The sequence below is a fragment of the Triturus cristatus genome, chromosome 1_1 (assembly GCF_964204655.1).
Source record: "Triturus cristatus chromosome 1_1, aTriCri1.1, whole genome shotgun sequence".
Lineage (NCBI taxonomy): Eukaryota > Metazoa > Chordata > Amphibia > Caudata > Salamandridae > Triturus > Triturus cristatus.
This window is the reverse complement of record NC_140579.1, coordinates 850,593,197-850,615,184: the sequence shown is the minus strand read 5'-3', so window position 1 is coordinate 850,615,184 and position 21,988 is coordinate 850,593,197.

Genomic DNA, 21,988 nt, shown 5'->3' with positions numbered 1-21,988 from the left:
GGTCCTCGTATGGATTATGACTGCGGGCGGCAAGCTTCTCCACTGGATTCGTCGGCCCTGACGCTGCGGGGACCCCTGCTGCTGACCTGGAGCTACCGCACCGCGGCCCTACTCTGTTGGCTCTTTGGGGAGATGAACTTACCCTTGCTGTGATATAATATCCTCCCACGGCTCTGTGCTTAGAGAAGGAGCGGGGCTGCTTGTGAGGTGACGTCATGCTGCCGCTTTGCCCGCGCGAGTGCCCGCAAACCTTGACTGTTGACATCGGCGGCATATTTCTCCGCTGGGCTCGTCTGCGCCGCGCTGCGGCGACCTCGGTGGTTGCTTGGTGCCGCTACCTCTCGGCCCCCTCCTGTCGGCCGAGTTGACGCTCTAGAGCTGTGAACTGTCCTCCGTGGTGGTGTGAGGCCTCCCCCCCTGGTTGTGGATTCTGGGGTGCGGCTGCGTTGCGGGCCCTGCGGTGCACCAGCCTGCATCTGATGCACCCAGGCTCTGCAGGAGTCCGAAGTTGGGTGATCTGAGACAGGTGCCCCTGTTGTCGTGACTTTGCTGTGGCCATTTGTGACGTGTGGTCCCAACTGTGCGCCGACTGGGTGTGCGAAACCGGCCTCGATCATGGCAGGGGGCCGCAGTTCGAAGTCTGCTCTCCAGACCAAGCTGTCTAAATATGCCTGGGAGGGGGGTCCGGGCGCCAGCCCTAAAGACGGACTCCCTGCATCCGACAAAGCTGAGTCCGGCGGGAAGAGAAAAGAGCCAACGCTTCAGGACATTCTGGAAGCCATCACTACGGTTCGCACATCGTTGGAGTCGCGCATTGACTCCGTGTCTACCGAGGTATCCCTCATCAGGGAGGACATGCGAACAATGTATTCGCGCCTAAAAGATGTCGAACTCAAGGCAACCTCCCTGGTTCAAGACTCCTCTGAGCTGCAGAGGAGGGTGGAGGACCTGCAGCAACATACCACGAAGCTCGAAGCCCAGTTGGACGACTATGAGGGACGCTCCGGGCGCAACAACGTCTGCATCATTGGAATCCCGGAACACGCGGAGGGGCCTTCAGCGGACCTCTTCGTGGAGGAGCTGATCACTACTCACCTCAAGCCGCGGGGTCTCTCCAACTTCTTCTCAGTGGAACGGGCGCACCGGGTCCCTGGGGGCCGGCCGAGGCCTGGGGCGACCACACCTTGCTAGGATTTTCAACTTCCGTGACAGGGACGTCATTTTGCAAAGCGCCCGCTCTGCCCCACCGGTAGAATTTCTACACAGCCGCATCTCCTTCATCCCGGATTTCACCCTCAAAGTGCAGAAACAACGACGCAGCTTTCTAGAAGTTAAAAAGGCGCTCCGCGACAAGGAGTTGAAATACGCAATGATGTTCCCAGCCAAGCTGCGAGTGGAAGCGGATGGAAAATCCTGGTTCTTCTCCTCCCCAGAGGAAACCTGGGACTGGCTCGAGGGTTGGCGTACGGCGAGCCGCCGCAATAATCATGGCCGTGGTGCAAGGAGGGATGGTGACGCCCGAACTCTTGGCGGAGGCTCGCCGCCGCAGGACTCGCGGGATGTGGCAGGAGGCGCCAAGTGACTGGTCTGTATGTTCATCCCTTGGGGGGGTTAGGACGACTCGGATGGTCATAGGGGGGCAGGTGTAACTTTTTCTCTGCCACAGACACTTAACCATGTTCTCCTGAGCTGCCCTATCATATACGATATGACTGAACTGTTTTCCCGATGTCTGCTTGACCTCCGTTTCGTCACTTGGGCATTGTGGGATATCATTGGGCTCTGGCCATGGCTCCAATATAAGCAATCTGGATGTTCACGGTATCTGTTGGCACAATTATCATATTCCAAACTGGTATGCTCGATCTGGCATACGACCCCGAAAGTTTTTGGACGGGTGGGCGAAAGGCACTCTGCTAGTTTGGGGGGCGGGAGGTTTTGTTACCGCCGAGCAGGGAGGCAGGGAGGGGGGGTTGGGGGTAGGAGGGACGTGGCTGTGGAGGGGGGGGGGGAGGTATGGGAGTTTTGATTTTGACACTGTTTTTCATTCCGACATGCTTGGTTATCCGATGCCCTTCGATTCTCAATAGACTGGAATGATGAAACGTGGACTGACACTCAATTTGTCCACTTGGAATGTTAACGGATTGGGTGACAAAATTAAGCGGGGATCGTGTTGCAATATGTCAAGCCTGGTCCTGTTACAGGAGACGCACCTGATAGGTAACTCTTGCGGTGCCCTGAATAGGAAGGGATTCAAAATGGTGGTCCACTCTGGCTTCACATCGGGCTCCAGGGGGGTGGGGGTGTTGCTTCGGAGGGGTTGTCCCTATGTTATTCATAGCACCTGGACTGACCCCCAGGGCAGATACGCAGCGGTTACGGGCTCCTGGGAAGGACGGGTGGTTAATGTCGTCTCTGTCTATGCTCCCCCCGGTCTGCAACGCCAGACGCTCCGTGATTTAGGGACTCTGCTGTTGGACCTGCCACCTGGGGTGTTGGTGCTGGGGGGGGGGGACTTCAATCTTACGATGGAGGGTTCACTTGACCGCTTACCCCCCGGGAGGACCCACTGAGAGGGTCGCCGCCGCTAGAGTTTGCAAATGCCCTGGGGGTAGTAGATGTGTGGCGGTGGTTCAACCCATCGTATACCCGCTTCACGTTTCAATTGGGGGTACACGGTAGCCAGTCAAGGATAGACTACGTATTTACTCACGCCCAAGACCTTCAGCTATTTGCTAGGTCCAGTTGCCTGGCCCGGGGGATCTCTGACCACTCTCCCGTTCTGGCGACATTGGGCTCCCACTGCGGGGGGCGCTCGCACACCATCTCCGTGCACCCATGGGCACTGAAAATCCCGCACATTCGAGACGCCCTTCGCAAGGACTCAGAACATTATTTTACTGAAAACGTCGGCTCAGTCGACTCTGCTGTGACACTGTGGGGGGCCTTTGGGGCGGTAATAGAGGGCAGGGCCTTGTCGCTCATGGTGGGCCATAGGGCGGAAAGAACGAAGAGAGTATTGGAACTGGAGGCCGAGGTCTCCCGATTAGAGGAGTCGGTGACCCGGGATCCCGACCCCGACACATGCCACAACCTTGCACTCAAGAGACAGGACTATAGGCAGCTCCTCTTCGCAGGTGGTGTGGCACGCTCGCTAGCCTCCCGACAAAGGATCTATGATTGATGATTGATTGATGTGGAACTTATATAGCGCAGCTATCACCCTACGGGCATCCTGGCGCTTTAGACTGAAGATCCGGACAGAGGGAGGGACAGGGTAGCGACCAGTGTTAGACTTTGGGATATAGCCAGGTTTTAAGTCCCTTGCGAAATTCAAGTAGGGAGTTGCACTGTCTCAAATTCAGAGGGAGCTTATTCCACATGCTGGAGGCTACTATGCTGAAGGCCCTTCCGCCTACCCTGGAGCATTTGAATCTCGGGACTACCAATAGGCCGGCTGTGGAGGATCGGAGCTGCCTGATTGGTAGATGGCGAACGAACTTGTCCTGCAAAGGGGCTGGGCCTAGTCCTTGCACTGCTCTGAATGCCAGACACAGGGACTTGAAAGAGACCCTTTCCTTGACAGGGAGCCAGTGCAGGTCCCTCAGTGCTCCGGTGGCCGAAGAACTACGTCGCCTATCGAGCACTAATTTGGCTGCAGCTGACTGGATCCTTTGCAGTCCCTGGAAGATATACTGCGGGGCCCCCAAATATAGGGAGTTGCAGTAATCAAGCCTGCTTAATACCGTACTGCGTACTACCATGGCTCGGGACTCCCTAGGAAGTAGGGGTAAAATGCTCCGGAGCAGCCGCAGCAGAGCGAAGCAGACACTAGCGGTCTTACTGGCCTGAGATACCATCTGGAGGTCGTCATCAATGATCACCCCAAGATTGCGTACCTTACTGACCGGTGTCAGGGGTCCTTCCTCTGGAGAGAGTCTAAATTCGGAAGGAAGATGTTTTGGGATCCTAGAAGGTGAGCAGAAGACCACCTCGGTTTTGCCACTGTTGAACTGGAGAGAATTCCTTCTGAGCCAGTCCGTGGTCTGCTTCATGCATTGCTGGAAACGATCCATAGATAGTGCACCATCCCCTTCTAGAGAGAAGGCCAGCTGATTGTCGTCAGCGTAGTTCACCAGGCTGATTCCAAAAGATTTAATTAAAGGAAACAGGGGCCGTAAGTAGATGTTGAAAAGGATGGGACTAATTGCAGATCCCTGCGGCACCCCGTACGCAACTGGAGACCTGCTGGAGGAAAAAGGTGTCAAGGTGACTACCTGCTGTCTATCTTCCAGGTAAGATTGAAACCAGTGCAGCGCTCTGCCTTTAACACCTATCTGCTGTAATCTCTCCACCAAGACTGGGTGGCTCACCGTGTCGAAAGCTGCCGACATATCGAGAAGCACTAAAATCATGGCATTCCCATTGTCGGCACGCATTCGAAGATTGTCCAACATAGTAATCAGAGCCGTTTCGGTTCCGTGGCCAGGACGGAAACCGAACTGATCCCTGTCGAGCAGGAGATTCTCCTCCAGAAAGCAGGACAGTGTCTTGCTTACTGACTTTGAGGATTTTCACCGGGTATGGCAAAAGCGAGATAGGCCTGAAATTAGCTGGTACCAGGGGGTCCAGATTCGGTTTCTTAATCAGTGGGGTTGCCACTGCTAATTTCCAGCAGACCGGCACAGATCCATCCGTCAGGGACTGGTTACAAATCATCCTCAACCATGGAAAGGTATTACGCCCATATAGTTTCCATATTTTGTGAGGGAGAGGGTCTAGGGGAGAGCCAGAAGACACACTTTCTAACAGACTGTCAAAAGCCACCTGGGAGAGTGGTTGAAAGCTGTCAAGGGCCGTGGTCAGTTGTAGATCTCCATCGGTCAGGCTGGCTGTTTCCTCAGAGCCATCCTGAGTGTTGTCCTGTAGTGTATTAACGATGTTAGCAATTTTCTCCTGAAAAAAGGAGGCAATTTCATTACACAGGGCTTGCGAGGGGGCTACTCTGTTGTTCATGCAGTCCGGGGCTGAAAGGTCCCAGACAATCTTAAAAAGGGCTTTAGTCCCATTTGAGGCCTGGGTAATAGAGCTGGCATAGAAATCTGCCTTGGACCTCAAGATAAGAGCTTTATATTGTAGTTGGATCAGTCTCAGATCTTTTTTGTCGTCCTCGGCATAATTTCTTCTCCACTTCCTCTCTGCTTGCCTACGGGAGAGTCGGAGTTGATGCAGCTCCTCATTGTACCAGGGCGCTGATCTTTTCCTCACCTTCTTTAGTGACTTTATAGGGATAATATGATCTAAGATCTTGGTTATATGTCCAGTAAGTGATCTGTAGTTTTCATCCACGGACTTAGCGGAAGAGAAGTACCTAACATCCAGAGATGTGAATAAAGGGTCGACTTTGGCCAGTTTGGCCCATTCTCTATCCTTCCTATAGGAACACTGCTGGCTGGACTTATTCTTCCGACAGGGCAACGCCATGCTCAGATGTATAAGAGAATGGTCCGTCCAGTTCAATGGCGTTATATTTAATATCCTGGTTATGGCGGGGTTAGCAAATACCAAGTCCAGAATATGCCCCTTCTGATGAGTTGGACTGGCCACCAGTTGATGGAGATTCAGGTTAGAGCAGGTGTGCAGGAGGTCTTTCAGTTGATTACCGAGACCTCCATCCTCTCTGAGATTAAAGTCGCCTAGTACAATCATATTAGTATGGGCAAGTTTTAGGTTGGTAATAGTATCCGCGAGGAGGTGGAATTGTGTGGTCGCACCCGGGGGCCTATAACATAGCATCCCCGTAAGTAAATTCCCACTGGGAGACTGTAGTGAGAAACCCATTATTTCTATCCCCCCTACCTCGTCGATCTGACAAGGTCTAAAGTCTAGAGTATCTTTAAAAATCATGCCCACTCCTCCTCCTCTACCCGTACTTCGAGGTTTGTGGAGGATTTTGTATCCACTAGGACAGGCCCCGCTCAGGCCTACAGTGGACTCAGCGGTGGCCCATGTTTCCGTTATAAAGAGTGCATCTACCTCCAAGTCTTCCAGGAGGCCATAGACTTCCGAGGAGTGTTTGACAAGCGAACGGCTATTTATTAGTCCGCAGGTGAGGCTATCACCCGATGAATTATGGCCCTTAGGTAGGTTCAGCTGCAATAGTTGCTCTCTGCTATATATCAATCGCCCTAGATGGTGATTTGAAGGGGCAGCTTAAGTCGCTCAATGCAAGGCTGCGCGCTTGCATTGAGCGACTTAAGTAGGTAGGCGTCGATGTTCCCCAGCAGCTAGAACGCCTCCCAAGATGGCGACTGACAATGGCAGGAGAGCAGGTTCCCACCCCTAAGATGGCGCTGCAAGTAGAAGCGAGTGATCGTCACGCTAAATCAGCGTGTGAAAAATGATTTTATGGTGCGGGTAAGCGGAGCGGCAGTGTATCACACAAGTTGTAGATTAAGTTTTGAGTATTTAGAGGGCAGGGGGCCCGAGCAGTACAACAATACAAATTAAGAACAATGTAGGTCAGCACCACTCGGCGCGCTAATAATTTAAAAACAGTAGACACAGCAACACTTTCACTCACACTGTCTCTAGGTACTATACTCAGTCATCTGGGCTGCGCGCTTGTATTGAGCGACTTAAGTAGGTAGGCGTCGATGTTCCCCAACAGCTAGAACGCCTCCCAAGATGGCGACTGACAATGGCAGGAGAGCAGGTTCCCACCCCCAAGATGGCGCTGCAAGTAGAAGCGAATGATCGTCACACTAAATCAGCGTGTGAAAAATGATTTTATGGTGCGGGTAAGCGGAGCGGCAGTTTATCTCACAAGTTGTAGATTAAGTTTTGAGTATTTAGAGGGCAGGGGGCCCGAGCAGGACAACAATACAAATTAAGAACAAGGTAGGTCAGCACCACTCGGCACGCTAATAATTTAAAAACAGTAGACACAGCAACACTTTCACTCACACTGTCTCTAGGTACTATACTCAGTCATCTGGGCATATGAGCAGGGTGAACGGACAGGCAAACTCTTGGCGTGGCTTGAGCAGAAAGAACAGGCTGCTAGATGGGTCCGCGTGATAGCAAACCCGGAGGGTACTCTCATCACTGACCCTCAACAAATAGCTAACATATTTGCCAGCTACTATGAGGAGGTCTACTCCAGCTCCCCCATGTCTCGGGCCTCACTGTCTGCTGACCTCTTGGTCACGTTGGATGTCCTCACCATTTCCCTGCAAGACAGGGAGACCCTGGAGGCGGACATCACTGTAATGGAAGTTCAAAAGGCCATTCATGACGTTCGCTCCGGAAAGGCTATGGGCCCTAATGGGATTCCAATTGAGCTCTTCAAGCCCTTATCAACTCTGTTGGCACCTCACCTGTTAAACTTCTACTCTGAATGCTTCGAAACCGAAGTTCTCCCCGCTGAGGTCCGCACTGCAGCGGTGGTAGTCGTCCACAAACCAAACAAACCGGTAGAGGAGTGCAAATCGTACCGCCCCATATCTCTTCTGACGGTTGAGGCTAAAATCCTGGCCAAACTGCTTGCAAATCGCCTCCCCCATTACATCACCGACCTGGTCCACCCGGATCAATCCGGGTTCATGCCGGGAAGAAATACGCCCCGAAATTTGCGGCGTGTGCACGGGGTCCTTGGCAGGCTTCATACCATTGAGGAAGACGCGATTCTCCTGTCATTGGATGCCACTATGGCTTTTGACACCATCGAGTTGTACTTTCTTTTCGCCGTTCCGGCTCGTCTGGGGTTCGGGCCTAAGCTAATCCATTTGATCAGACTATTGTACACCCGCCCTATGGCTCATGTGGTTGTCAACAACCACCGCTCCACCACTTTCCCGCTCCATCGGGGCACGAGGCAGGGTTGCCCACTATCTCCACTACTCTTCGCCCTCGTCTTGGAACCGCTAGCGTTATGGGTTCGAGACGACCCGGAGATTCGGGGACTAAAATGGACGTCACACCACGAGGACCGCATTTCACTATACGCCGACGATGTCCTCTTGTACTTGGCCTCCCCGGCGCGGTCGCTGAGACGGGTACTTCACATTTTCCACATTTTTGGCGCCCACTCGGGATACCAAATAAATTGGTCTAAGTCCCAGATGTATGCGTTGCGGGGCCCTCCCCCGACGTGCCCTCGGGGCTTTGATATTCCTGTTGCCCCTCTAGGTTTTCAATACCTGGGCCTTTTTGTCACTCCCGACCCCGATCTCTTTATCAAACACAATCTACTCGGACCTCTCCGGCGTTTCGAATCCGATGTGGTACACTGGCGCTCTCTCCCTCTCACCCTCCTCGGACGCGCGTCCCTGTTCAAAATGTTAGCACTCCGGCGGTTTCTTTATGCCCTACAGAATACCCCTATCCAGATCCCAAACTCTTATTTTCCCCAAATTGAGGGAGTACTGCGGGGATTGCTGTGGGAGGATCGCACACCGCGTGTTGCTATGAACAAGCTTACCACGGGGTGGTATGACGGGGGCATTGGTTTACCCGATCTCAAACTATATTATCAGGCGGCCCATCTGAGTGTAATCAACCGTTGGGTGTTTGAACCACATGACAAACCTAATTTCCACACAGATCATTGGCTTCTGGGGCGGGGCGGTTATAACAGAGCACTCTACACCGAACCCCGCAAACTCAAATTAACAGGCCCCACGGCGCGTACAGTTGAGATCTGGCATGAGGTCACCAAGCAGTTGGGCTGGCACAAGCGCCTGACGAAAGCCACCCCCCTGTGGGAACCTGATATCTTGGGGCATCTCAGTGCCTGCCCAGGGTTTGACAAATGGGATTTAATCGGAATCTCCACGGTTAGAGACGTCTGGGTCGTTGGAGGGGTGGCATCGTTCCAGGAACTCCAAGCTAAATTCCACTTGGCTCCTTCCGAGACTTTCAGATACTTACAAATTAAACATGCGGTGACCTCCACTTTGCCGAGCGAGGGGTCCCTCCCCGACTCGTCCCCTCTGGAAGACCGTCTTCTGTCGGATCCCATGGACCATAAGGCCATCTCGCTTACCTATAAGAAGCTGATCAACAACTGTGCTGACTCGATGACGAAACATAGGGAGCGGTGGGAGGTGTATCTGGGAACGTTGGAAGATGACAGTTGGCGTGATGCGTTGGCCTCACCCCGGGAAATCGCCATCCCCATGCGCATGCGGCTTCTCCAATTCAAGATCCTCCACCGAACTTATTTTGATGCCAAATTGCTGTTCAAGATAGGTAGACGCCCCGATCCGCTCTGTCTCCGACACTGTAGCCAGGAGGGCACTTTTCTGCATATCTTATGGGACTGCCCATATATCCGGAACTACTGGGTGGCAATTGCTCGTCAACTTGAGAGGGCGGGAGGCAAATCCCTGGAGTTATCACCCCAACTATGTTTACTCAATGTGTGGGGGGCGTCCGACCTCACGCACGCTGAGCGGACATGGGTCTCAATGGGCTTCATCATCGCGAAAAGGAATATTGCTCAACACTGGGGGGTGGCGACGGTCCCGCGCCAGGCCGACTGGGCAAAGGACATGGACATCGCTATGGTTGCTGAAAAAGCGGTGTTTAAGGGACGTGGTTGCCCCAAGAGATGGGATCAGAAGTGGGGGAGGTGGAACAAGTACAGAGGAGACATCTGCATTTCCCCGACGGTGGAGCTACACAGAGAACGACGAACACATATGGCCCAGTTGACGGCTGAGGTGCTGGCCTCGCCCCCTTAGGAGCGGCATTCTTGTACTCCACAGTCTCTACTGAATGTCGCTATCCATTTACACTGTAGGGGTATCCTGGTTTATTGTTGTTGCTGGGAAATGTATGAGTATATTGTGCTATGTGGATCCCTATCTCGCCACGGGTTGAATGGCCTGATGATACTGTATGTATGTATTAGAATGGACATTTCTTACAGTGCTCTTACTTTGTATGTGCCGGTCTGGTTTTGTGTTAAAAAACAATAAAAAGTTTAATTAAAAAAAAAATATATAAGCAACAATTTAGTCTTCTTTTGTTTATCTATTCACACTGTGAGCTATAACTTCTATGCCAATATCTGTATTATTGATAGCACAGAAGTAGCACATGCATTTGCAAATCCAGTAGGTCTGACATTGGACGCTAGCCTATTGACTTTTTCAATGTTTTTTTTTACAAACATTTACATTTTGGGGAAGCTGCCGGGGCCCCATCAATATAAAACAAGCATTGGCATAGCCAATAGGCCTCGCCTTTGGGACCTTATAAGTGTTTAGCCATGCAACAGTTAATGTTGTTGCACCAAGGAAATAGTGCTGCATGACTAAATACTTATAATGTCCCAAAGGCGAGACCTATTGGCTATGCCAATGCTTGTTCTTCCTTAGGTGTGAGAGGAAGGTTAGCTACTTGAGATGTTTGGTGTTGCAGGTCTCCCCCGGGTTACAAACTCTGTGATGTCCGTAACAGATCACTGATATGGATCCATGATCTCTGGAGAAGACAAGGACTACGGAACTGAGTCAATGTTTCCCAGAAAATAAACATGCACACTAGGTAGGATCCAGTATTTCTGGATCAAATCCAATTTCCGGGGAGCGAATCCTTAATATAGGCAGCATTTCCATGTGGCAGATGGCACAATGTTTTTTTTTTCATGCTGGGCTTTAATTTCTGCAATTTATCATCGCTTTGTTAGCCCGATTTGGTTAAAGGAAATAAGCCAAGACTGACTCCCAGAAGGCATCAGCTTATATAAATGAAGTATGGTGGCTTGCCACCGTGGAATCAGGGCGACTCTAATTGTAAATCGGGAGTTTTTGACATGGGGAGGGCCACATAATGAAATGGTTCTGGGTGGCTTTTAAGGCCAATGGGGTGGTGGGGGTACAACTGCACTGCACGGCGTTGGACCGGTAATGCCATCTGTATACACATGAACCGAGACTGTTTATTTTTCCTTATTGACTTTCTCCAAATAAACTCTGCTGTCAGGTGGGCAGGCAGAAGCGGTCCGGGCCCAGGCAGCTGTTTTCCAAGTGTTTACAATAAAGGAGCTTTTCCATAGCAACAGGTGGCGATATGCAACGCGCGGGGAGGTGCCGGGCAACCACCTCTTATTTAGAACAAAAAAGAGAAAAGCAGATCTAAAGAAAATCGCCTTTTTGGAAAATGAGGCCTCACAGAAATGACACCTCCCCCAGTGCCCACCGCGTGAACCTGCCTGCAGCCACACACGCTGCGCAGACATCACAGACCAGGCAGCCAGCACGTGCGCGCGCACGCCGTACGTGCACACGCACCCTGACTGGGGGCTCCCCTAACCACTTTAGAGCGACCACCCCTCTGTGTCCGCACACCATCACACCTCGCACACATACCTAGACTGGTGCCCTTCACTAGGGGCACCCGTGAGGACAATAGGTGTGCAGTCACATAGTTCTAGTTTTTGTTGCTTTCAAACACCGGACAAAAAGCTGTTCCAGAAATACCACCCCACTGTGGGTGTGCTTGATCATTTATTTCAATTGTAGCAATGGAAGCTAGACCTACTCAGCTCCTCTGCCTGCAGTGGTCTGGTCTCCCACAGAACACTCCAGGCATCATAGGATATTGCATTTCACAAAGGAAAGCTATTCCATCAATCCTAGTACATCAAGGCCACATAAGACAACCTATAACAGCTGTGACCATAAAATGACAGCACGTGACGTGAGCAGTCAGCACCCTGCAGTGAGGCGCAAGAATGTTAGTGGGTGAGTGAGATGAACATGTTGCCTCTGCCTCAATGGATGAGCCAATCCAAAGGGTACAACACCAGTGGCCAATGGAACCATGATATGGGCAACAGACAATGAGGGATGCACTCAACTACATGGGGCAACCATTATGCTCCAGTGCTATGAAAATAACAGGCCAGCGAAACAATCGAACAGCAATGGAGCCAATCGAATATTTTATCGGCCCAATGATGAAACACCAAAAAAGCCAAGAAAATAGTTAATTGAATGAGGACCGTGACAAAGAGAACAGTCACAATTGGCCAATGCAACTGTAATAACAAGTAATGTGAATGAAGGTGATAAGTCAAAGAAGAAATAATAAAGGCCAGCGGTATGATGTTACTGTGCCAACGGAATGTCAATCACAACCATCGGAATACAAATGATGAGTCAGCATTATATCAACAGCCATCAAAATAAAAATAAGAGTGCGAAGAAATGAGAATGGTGAACCAAATGGGTGACAATGCCGTGGATCACCAGAATGGTCATTACAGACCAAGAGGATAATGCAAACCGCCTGAAGAAAACACCGGTGCTCAAATCGTGGACTGTACAAATGCTAAATAAAAGTAAAACCAACAAAAGTAGAATCATGAGGGACCGTGAACTCAAAAGGGTTTGGCGGTGAGAACAATCATGACTGGATGAAAAATTAAGAGTGGTAACAAGTACATCCTACAAAAAAATGACGGCTGATATCTTTTACCCAGAGGAGATTAATTTCTGGGAGCAGAGTAGGGTTAACGGACAGTTTTTTAGTCTTATGTCGCAACTAAGACAGAGGATCCGATGGAGTAAGGATTCAGGTAGCGTGCTAGTGGACTTTGAATTGTACTATAAAGCAGTTCCTCCATTTGCACTTTTCGCTATCAATCGGCGAATATCAGACTTTACAACGCATGCCTTTACAGTGCATGTGGGTAGGAGGAGTAAGAGGTCATCGATCCATCAGAGGAGAGGCATCTGTGTAGTGGTGACCATGCAAACCTGCCTGCTGCTTTCCTCCCGGGTTTGGAAATGGACTCAGCAAACCCATCATCAGCAGGACACATGCTTAATCCATCCTTAACACAGGTCTTTGTCCATCCACCATTGATGCATGCAGTGGCATAACACAAAATGGGGCCCCCATCCTGCAGATTGTGCTGAGAAGCCACTGAAACTCCTATATCTCACTCATTTTCATAGGCCTCAGTAAAAATGGGGTGCCTGTGCCACCCCCCACCCCCCCGCTGGCATATGGGTCTTTCCAATTGGCATATTGCACATCTTCATTCAAGTTGGTATATGGCATATGCTTCTTTTTGGTTGCCATGTGCTTCTTTCCAGTTGGAAGATAGCATGATCTTTTTTCCAGTTGGGATGTTGCCCGTGCTTTCTCTATGTCATGGTCCACTCTAGGCCCGATCTGAGCATGCTAATAATAAATCAAAGAGGAGGATGAAGTCACACTAACGTGGGTCTTCTCATAACACCAACCCAGACACCGAATAACTTGATGTTAGTCATAGGTCATGACCTGTGCTCAATGGTGAATGTGTGTAGACAGTAGGACATTGAAGAGTAGCATCTTGGAAGGTGTAAAAGTCACCTTTGGCGTGTCTCCTGAACATGTGTTGAGGAAGGTGTGCACACACCCCCAGGCCGACCCTTTCAATAGCAGTTGCCCGAGTTTACATGGGAGCGTCACAGCTCCAAGCCCTTGGCTGACACTCCAGATTATCTGTGAAGTGGGCCTCTAGTCCCATAGGAGCAGGGCAGGATGGGATTGAAAGTGGATCAGAACCGGCCTGGAAACTAAAATCAGCCCTAGCAAGCGTGTTCAAACCATCCCCATACTGTAGAGGCTGCGACTGAAGGCGATTAGGGAAGCATGGTTGAGTGAAGGCAGCTAAGGGAGCATGGTTGAGTGAAGGCAGCTAAGGAAGCATGGTTGAGTGAAGGCAGCTAAGGGAGCATGGTTGAGTGAAGGCAGCTAAGGGAGCATGGTTGAGTGAAGGCAGCTAAGGGAGCATGGTTCACTGAAGGCGGCTAGGGAGCATGGTTGAGTGAAGGCAGCTAAGGGAGCATGGTTGAGTGAAGGCAGCTAAGGAAGCATGGTTGAGTGAAGGCAGCTAAGGGAGCATGGTTGAGTGAAGGCAGCTAAGGGAGCATGGTTGAGTGAAGGCAGCTAAGGGAGCATGGTTGAGTGAAGGCAGCTAAGGGAGCATGGTTGAGTGAAGGCGGCTAAGGGAGCATGGTTGAGTGAAGGCAGCTAAGGGAGCATGGTTGAGTGAAGGCAGCTAAGGAAGCATGGTTGAGTGAAGGCAGCTAAGGGAGCATGGTTGAGTGAAGGCAGCTAAGGGAGCATGGTTGAGTGAAGGCAGCTAAGGGAGCATGGTTGAGTGAAGGCAGCTAAGGGAGCATGGTTGAGTGAAGGCGGCTAAGGGAGCATGGTTGACTGAAGGCAGCTACGGGAGCATGGTTGGCTGAAGGCAGCTAGGGGAGCATTGTTGACTGAAGGTGGCTAGCGAAGCATGGTTGATTGAAGGCGGCTAGGGGAGCATGGTTCACTGAAGGCGGCTAGGGAGCATGGTTGAGTGAAGGCGGCTAGGGGAGCATGGTTCACTGAAGGCGGCTAGGGAGCATGGTTGAGTGAAGGCAGCTAAGGGAGCATGGTTGAGTGAAGGCAGCTAAGGAAGCATGGTTGAGTGAAGGCAGCTAAGGGAGCATGGTTGGCTGAAGGCAGCTAGGGGAGCATTGTTGACTGAAGTTGGCTAGCGAAGCATGGTTGATTGAAGGCGGCTAGGGGAGCATGGTTCACTGAAGGCGGCTAGGGAGCATGGTTGAGTGAAGGCGGCTAGGGGAGCATGGTTGAGTGAAGGCGGCTAGGGGAGCATGGTTCACTGAAGGCGGCTAGGGGAGCATGGTTGAGTGAAGGCGGCTAGGGGAGCATGGTTGAGTGAAGGCGGCTAGGGGAGCATGGTTGAGTGAAGGCGGCTAGGGGAGCATGTTTGAGTGAAGGCAGCTAGGCGAGCATGGTTGAGTGAAGGCAGCTAGGCGAGCATTGTTGAGTGAAGGGGGCTAGGGGAGCATGGTTGAGTGAAAGGGGCTAGGGGAGCATGGTTGAGTGAAGGCGGCTAGCGGAGTATGGTTGAGTGAAGGGGGCTAGGGGAGCATGGTTGAGTGAAGGGGGCTAGGGGAGCATGGTTAAGTGAAGGTGGCTAGGGAGCATGGTTGAGCGAAGGTGGCTAGGGAGCATGGTTGAGTGATGGCGCTAGGGGAGCATGGTTGAGTGAAGGCGGCTGGGGAGCATGGTTGAGTGATGAGGCTAGGGCAGCGTGGTTGAGTGAAGGCGGCTATGATAGCATGGTTGAGTGATGGCGGCTAGGGGAGCATGGTTGAGTGAAGGCGGCTAGGGGAGCATGGTTGAGTGATAGCAGCTTGTGGAGCATGGTTGAGTGAAGGCAGCTAGGGGAGCATGGTCGAGTGAAGGCAGCTAGGGAAGCATGTTTGAGTGATGGGGCTAGGGGAGCATGGTTGAGTGAAGGCTGCTAAGGGAGCATGGTTGTGTGATGGCGGCTAGGAGAGAATGGTTGAGTGAAGGCAGGTAAGGGGCATAATTGAGTGAAGGCTGCTAAGGGAGCATGTTTATGTGATGGGGTAGGGGAGCATGGTTGAGTGAAGACTGCTAAGGGAGCATGGTTGTGTGATGGCAGCTAGGAGAGAATGGTTGAGTGAAGGCAGGTAAGGGGCATAATTGAGTGAAGGCTGCTAAGGGAGCATGTTTATGTGATGGGGTAGGGGAGCATGGTTGAGTGAAGGCTGCTAAGGGAGCATGGTTGTGTGATGGCGGCTAGGAGAGAATGGTTGAGTGAAGGCAGGTAAGGGGCATAATTGAGTGAAGGCTGCTAAGGGAGCATGTTTATGTGATGGGGTAGGGGAGCATGGTTGAGTAAAGGCTGCTAAGGGAGCATGTTTATGTGATGGGGTAGGGGAGCATGGTTGAGTAAAGGCAGGTAGGGGACATAATTGAGAGAAGGCTGCTAAGGGAGCATGGTTGAGTGATGGCGGCTACGGGAGCATGGTTAAGTGATGGGGGTAGCTGTGTGTTGTGCAGCTTGAGCTGTGCCCAAACCTTGCTTCGAACACACCAATGACCTGAAAGTTAAGGATCGCATTGTGAAGAGCCTGGGATAAGTGGGGTTATGTATTTAAGAAGTGGCAGTTTTATAGCCATTATCATGTGTAGCTTGTTCTTGTGTGAGGGGTGTTTGGAAACTCCTCACCCTGGCACCCCCACTCCCTCTCTCCTCAGATTATAAAGAGAGTTACAGAACGGGCACGTGCTTGTCACGGCACGATATTCTCCTATGGCCGGCAACGCATACCGCAGAATTAATCGGCCCCTCCCGGCGAGGTGCTCCAGCTGAAGGGAAAGAAACGGAAGAAAGACACATAGGACAAGCATTGGCATAGTCAATAGGTCTCGCCTTTGGGACCTTATAAGTATTTAATTCTGCAGCACAATATCCTTGGTGCAACATCAACTGTTGCATGGCTAAACACTTATAATGTCCCAAAAGCGAGACCTATTGGCTATGCCAATGCTTGTTGTATCTTAATAGTCATTGCAGGCTTGTGTGTTACTGACCCAGGAGAACTTTCAAACTAAAAGATTTTACTTTTGGAACACCTACATCACTCTACCTGGCAACAAATCTTACAAGCACTCTGTGCTTTTCAGGATTCTTCCATTTACAATCTGCAACCTGCATCTCAACAAAAAAAAGCTCTTTTCAGCTCATATTAGGGCCCAGCAGTATTCCTTCACACCAAACTACACAAGTAGAACTAGAAGTTCTTTAATGTGAACTTAAGGCCACTGCCAGGTGTAGCCAGTAGGGTAACACTGGGAGCAGAGGAGATACTAAAGTAGAAAGCCCCGCTGTTCTTTGGCGCCGAGAGCAGCGGGCGTGCACGGGAGAGAAAAGTTGGCGACAAATGTAGTTGCATTTACTCCCAATGACTTTCGCCCAGCGGCTAAATGGGCAGTGGTTCTACTACTGCCGTAGAGGCAGAACATAGTTATCAGTCACACAAAGCCATTTGTATTGCTTTTTAAAAGGCCTGCACTGACCCAATTGTTTAAAAAGAATGCAGGAAGATTCGAAGGACATGGAACTACGGATCCATTTCCAGTTAACCCTATTATGCCAGTCTGAAGCGACTTGTCAGCAAACGCATGCTATGTAAAAGGCAACAATTTCCAGGCCCCATCCCTGACCAGCACTGGCGCGGCCGATACTTGTGCCTGGTGAAATAAATAACCATAGGGCCTCACCTGCTAGAGATGGTACATCAATGCAAAAGGCTAACAATCTTTTTTTACTTCGTATGATAAGTGCTAACGGAGGCGAAATTCAGTCTCTAGGGTAATAAACATGCTGTCACCATTCCGTGGTCCACCTGGGCATGTAGTACAGAGTTATGTGTCACTTTTCAGTGCCAATCTAGATTACCTTTGACTGAGGAGGATGGAAGCCGTGTCACAGTTTTCATAACACATGCTCTGTTTCACACAATCAGTAGCCTGCAACCCAGCATGTTCTATAAAAGGCTCATAAGCGTGGGCACCAACATTTGTCCTCCAGTAAGAGGTTTTTCTTGTCTGCAAGCTATTAGGTTGTGGTATTTTCTCTCTGTCCTGTGTCCTATGGGCTGCCCCAGGGCTTAGCCCCCGCATCCACATTTTTCAGCAGGTTCATAATACCTCTTACAAAGTTGCTATTCTCGTTGGGAGTAGGGGTGTGCAAAATTGTCAACTTCACCAAAGTTCACCCGAGAGCAAAATTCTTTTGAAATAGTTTATTTTCCCATAAACATTCGTCTTAAAAGAGAACTCTCCTGATACAAGTAGTGGAGTTTTGCTGGATCTATGTTCTACAAAACCTCCTTTGTGGCACCTCCCCCCCCCCTCCTAATTTGTGTTCGGGGGAGCGAGTGTGGTAAAAGGGGCCACAAGGGTCTCAACCATGTGGGGTTAAGACCACTGGGTCCTGAGATCCGTCCTAATGTGGCTCTACAAACTAGAGCAAGTAAAATCATTTACATATTTTACTCTCAGGGTAGTGAGGGTGAGCAGTTAAACACTTCTCAGGGAGGTAGTGTGAGGAACAAGAGCTCAGACATCAAAGTCAAACAATTTATAGAATCATCAAATTTTCCAGCCCAGTGATAGTCTTAGTAAAAACAAAGCACTTTATTATCACAGGAAAATGTAATATAATATGACCTAGTTCACTGGAGCCCAGAGGCAAGGTTGCATTTGCAACTAGACGCCCAGTAAAGTGGTTTTAAAATGGTGCCCTCTCGTCGTTCTAGGTGTTGCTATAGTGCCTATAGCTCTTTGACTCTAGTAATAGGCACTGTTGCAGTTCTCCAGGTCTCATTTCACTAAGAGCAGTTCACAGTTGAGTTGAGTTCCAGAGTCTATACCCAAATTAAATGGATTGTTTGATCAACAGTTACTGTTCTCACTGCTGGACGTGGCTTTCATACCTGCTTTACTCTCTCGCGCGCGCGTGAGGAGCCCGTACCTATTGGTGTCGTGGTTGTATGGTACTGGTGGGTGCTTTTCAGCGGCATCTTCGCAGCAGTTTCACTTGGGACTTCTAGTCACAGAAAAGGGTCCAGGGATAGGCGTTGTCCTCTGCATACACTAGATTAGCATAATGCCAGGGCCAAAATAAAAGTCACAATACCAATTTAACTAGTGGTTGGGCATGGGCAAATGCCCATTTATCATGCAGGAGTCACCCCCCTTCCACAATTGTGATGTTAGAACTTCAAGAATAATTAACAGTTTCGAAAACGCTTCACAAAGTTTTAGGAGGAAAACCTTTGTAGCTCTGCACAACCCTGTTTCAGTGATCACCTTGCTATAATTATACAGAGAACACATTGCTCTTGCTAAATATTTTCTCTAGCTCTCCAGAGGCAGGGTAACACTTTCCATCTTGTGATCTTTCAATGGAAAACTGAATGGGTGGCAACAACTAAAAGATGAATCTGAGGGAAATATAAATGATGATGCTGGATTACAACTACAGCGTGACCGATGGGAATCTAGCTCACAGGGGTTTCTGATGAGGGTGCTAGCTTCAAACACCTTATTTCAGTGTGTATCCCCGATTGCACCCACCACCCCATGCCAGAACAAGGTCACTCCATAAAGTTTTGTTTGTGGAGGCTGCTGGTGTTAACTGGACACAGTCCAAGACTCTGCATAGAAATCAGTACTAGATGGAGCCAAATCTTTCTCAATTCAGAGTTCAATTAGGGATTCTAACTAGATCCTAAAGGTTTTTAGAAGTTCTTTCTGTGGACAGTGTGTGTGTGTCAGTATTCAGGAGTGCCCAAAGTTTAGACTTTATTTTGTGAATGAGGTGGTGTGGTCAGGATTTTACTGTGGATATGACACATATGAGTCACCGGGCACCCACTGCACTGAAAGGCCTGATCAGTTACTTTTGGGAAATTAATTGTGGTGTAGAGTCTAATCATGGAAAAATAATTAATTATATTTCTATTTATTTTATTGGGGATATTGATAAAGTTCTAAAAGTGTAGTCTTGTACATAGCCCCAGGATACATAGCCAATATGTGACGAGCTAAAGACTTACATGTATGATTATAATGAGGACTCAGGATAATAAATGATTACAAATAAGGAAGAGCTAAGAAACACTGACTCCTGCTGCCCTCAGAAAGGGAATGGATAGAGAGAAGAGATGTGTTCAGAGCCCTTTTCTATATTGCATTAGAGAAGGAGCTACTCTGATGTGCAAAGGGAGGTAGTTCCAGAGTCTCAGCAAGGGGCCTCGTGAACCCCTGCTTTAGCAGCTACAGTGGGGTGCGTTTCTTTATAGACCACTTCTGTCGACAGCTCAGCAAACAAAAGCTCATAATTATCTAAAGAAAGAGGGATTGATAGAAAAGGAAAACGACAGAAGGTTAAAAGGAAGGATGAGTGGGTGAGAGAGCGGATGGATGAAAGGATTCATGAAATAGTAGATGGGCGAAAGGATGTGTTGGTGAGTAAACAGATAGGAGAAAGGATGGGTTCATGAATGGATGCAGGGGTGAGTGGGTGGGTAAATGTGCATGTGTGAAAGGATGGGTGAGAGTGTGAATTGGGGGAAGGGTGCGTGGGTGGATGAAAGGATGGCTGGGTGGGTGAATGGGTGAAAGGATGGATGAGTGAAAGGGTGGATGGATGAAAGGATGCATTAGTGATTGAAAGGATGGGTGACAGGGTGGATGGGTGAAATGATGAATGGGTGAGTGAAAGAATGGGTGAAAGGATGCATGCGTTGCATGAGTAGAGAATGGATAACAAGCATTAAAAATGCAATAGGTCTCGCCTTTCATTAAGTTAAAGACATTTGCTTTGCTATACAATACCATTAGCAAAGCAAATGGCTTTAACTTAATCAAAGGCGAGACCGATTGCATTTTCAATGCTTGTTATAAGAAGGTTTCGGGTTGCTATGGGCCAGTCTGTGAAGCACCTGTAAACAGTGCCAGCCAATGGGGGCCTCCCTGGCGCTGGTGCAGGGCAGTGGCACCAAGAGAGTTTGGGTTGTGGGTACGCGAAAGACTGGTGTGTGCGTGTGTGTGTGATAGACAGTTATGTGTGCGTGTATTGTTTCTGTTGTGTGGATGTGAGAAGCTGTATGCGAGAGAGTTTGGTATGCGTCATGTCTGTGTCAGCGAGAACGCATTATGCGCACATGCGACTGAGAGTGGGGTGTATAAGACAAGTGTGAGATAGACTGATATGTTTGTGTATGTGAGGGAGCATGGTGTTTGTGGAGAATTGTGGGTTTGTGTGTGAGGAAGCGTGATGTTTGTAGAGGAGTGTGTGTTTGTATGTGAGGGAGTTTGATGTTAGTGGAGTGTGGGGTTCGCATGTGAGGGAGTGACGTTTGTGGAGTGTGGGGTTATTTGTGAGGGAATGTGATCTTTGTGGAGTGTGGGGTTGGTGTGTGAGGGAGTGTGATGTTTGTGGGTTTGTATGTGATGGAGTGTGATATTTGGGGAGTCTAGGGTTAGTATGTGAGGGAGTGATGTTTGTGGAGGTGTGTGAGGTTCTATGTGAGGGAGTGTGATATTTGTGGAATATGGGGTTCACATGTGAGGGACTGTTATGTTTTTGAAGTATGAGGTTAGTATATGAGGGAGTGATGTATGTGTGATTGTATGTGAGGCAGCGTGATGTTCTTGGAAGTGTGGGTTTGTATGAGAGGGAGTGTGATGTTTGTGGAGTGTGGGGTTAGTATTTGAGGTAGTGGTGTGTGTGGGGTTGCATGAGACAGTCTGATATTTGTGGAGGAGTGTGGGTTTGTATATGAGGGAGTGTGATGTTTGGGGAGTGTGGGGTCCATTTGTGAGTGCGTGATGTTTGTGGAGATGTGTGGGGTTGTATGTGAGGGAATGTGATGTTTGTGGAGTGTGGGGCTGTATGTGACGGAGTGAGATACTTGTGGAGTGTGGGGTTTGTGTGTGAGAGAGTGTGATAATTGTGAGGTTCATGTGTGAAATTTGTGGGGTTCGTGTGAGAGGGAGTGTGATGCTTGTGGAAGGTGCAGTTTGTGTGTGATGGAGTATGATGTTTGTGGGGTTCGTGTGTGAGGGAGTGTGATGTTTGCTGGGTTCATGTGTGAGGGAGTGTGATGTTTGTGGGGTTCGTGTGTGAGGGTGTGTGTTGTTTGTGGGGTTTGTGAGTGAGGGACTGTGATGTTTGTGGAGTTCGTGTGTGAGGGAGTGTGATAATTATGGGGTTAGTGTATTAGGGAGTGCGATGTTTGTGGGGTTCGTGTGTGAGGGAGTGCGATGTTTGTGGGGTTCGTGTGTGAGGGAGTGTGATATTTATGGGTGACTGGTGTATATAACGGGGATAGTTGTGTGCAGGAAAGTGAGCAGTGTTATGGGAGAGAGAGACAGTGTTTTTGTGTTTGTGAGAGGGGGAGTGTGTGTGTGTGTGTGAGAAAGGGAGGAGTGGGTGTGGGGGGAGAGAGACGGAGGGAGAGGGAATGTAAAGGAGACAGGAGAGAAGCGAGAGCGCCCTGTTGAAAGGAGGAGCCACGCAGGTGAAATGCTGACAGCAGGCCCTGGGGCCGCTCCCCTGCATCTGAACGAGGGTCTGATACCGTAGCAG